This window comes from Rhinolophus sinicus, linkage group LG15, assembly GCF_036562045.2.
Source record: "Rhinolophus sinicus isolate RSC01 linkage group LG15, ASM3656204v1, whole genome shotgun sequence".
In the NCBI taxonomy this organism is placed as follows: domain Eukaryota; kingdom Metazoa; phylum Chordata; class Mammalia; order Chiroptera; family Rhinolophidae; genus Rhinolophus; species Rhinolophus sinicus.
Window position 1 is genome coordinate 8,419,591 of NC_133764.1, and position 1,314 is coordinate 8,420,904.

Sequence of the window (1,314 nt, forward strand, 5' to 3'; positions counted from 1 at the left end):
TTAAATGGTTTTCATTATTACCCAGTAGGTTAAATTATTTAGCTGCACACCTCTGGACTTCAGCTCCTGGGGAAGATTCCCTCAGGGTTGTTCACTGATTTTCCCTCACTGATTTTCTACTGATCATTGGACTGATTTCTCTAACACTGCACCTTGAGCTGACTTTAAAGCAATTTATAAAGCAGTTTTTAACAATACTTAATATATCATCCAATTTTCTGCCAGAGGTTACAACGTAATAGTCCAATTCCATATTGCCATTTCATTTGGTTATTCACTTAATGAAGACAATGAATAGATACATAGACAAATGCTAAGCAACGAGGTAGGGTCTGATAACTAACCAATCCCAGTTGTACTCTCACCTAACACTGACCCTCCTGGAAAACATGGGATTTCTTATGCCCCTTGGAACTTCCCCCCACCTCTTGGCTTACACTGAAATCCGCCTCTCCCTGAAAACAATGCTTACCTGAAAGGTCTCTTAAGAGGTAACCATTATTTTCTCATGTTTTAAGAATAGTCCTGAGCTAGAAATGAAATCCACCCCCTGTCGATCCCCATTGCCACTTATCGGCTTATAGAAAGGTCTTCCTTCTTTAAGATTCATGCTATTCGGCTATTCTGCATACCTACTGCTATTGCATATTGACTTTCATTCATTAAGATTTTAGCACCTCTTGCCTTTCCACCCAATTCTTTCCATACATCTGGGAGACTTCAACATTCACGTGGATGATTCATCCAATACATTGTCTCCCACGCTCCACTGCCTTCTCTTCCACTCTGCCCCTTCCACAGCCTCACTCCAGAAAATGCCGTCTTCTAAGCCACCAAATCAAGCATCTCTTTCCTGATTTTCTAGCTTGTTGGACTATCCCCAGCATAATAGTTTTCAACACCATAAGCACCTCCAGTATTCTAGCCTTTTACTTTTTCGGTATTCACCATCCCCTATTTTATCTTTATTTCTCTCCCAACTAAGCAAAAATTCACCATCTATCATTTTGTCTACTCTCTTGACAATACCATAAACATCCTTGCCATCTCCTATGCTCTGTCAGACTGGAGTGTAAAAACACTAAACTTGAATGAATCTGAAAATTCACTGCTCTGAACTCCAGAGAAAATGGTACGACTATAAATTTCCTACCACTAACCCCACGGGGCATTCAGTGCTGGAGTTACACTGTCAACTTGCCCAACCACTCTATTGCTCTCTATTGCAAACCTTCTCCACTTGCCTCAAATCTCCACTTTCCCTTTTGCCCCTAGGAAATGATCTCACATCCTGCTTAAAAGAAAAGGAAATGC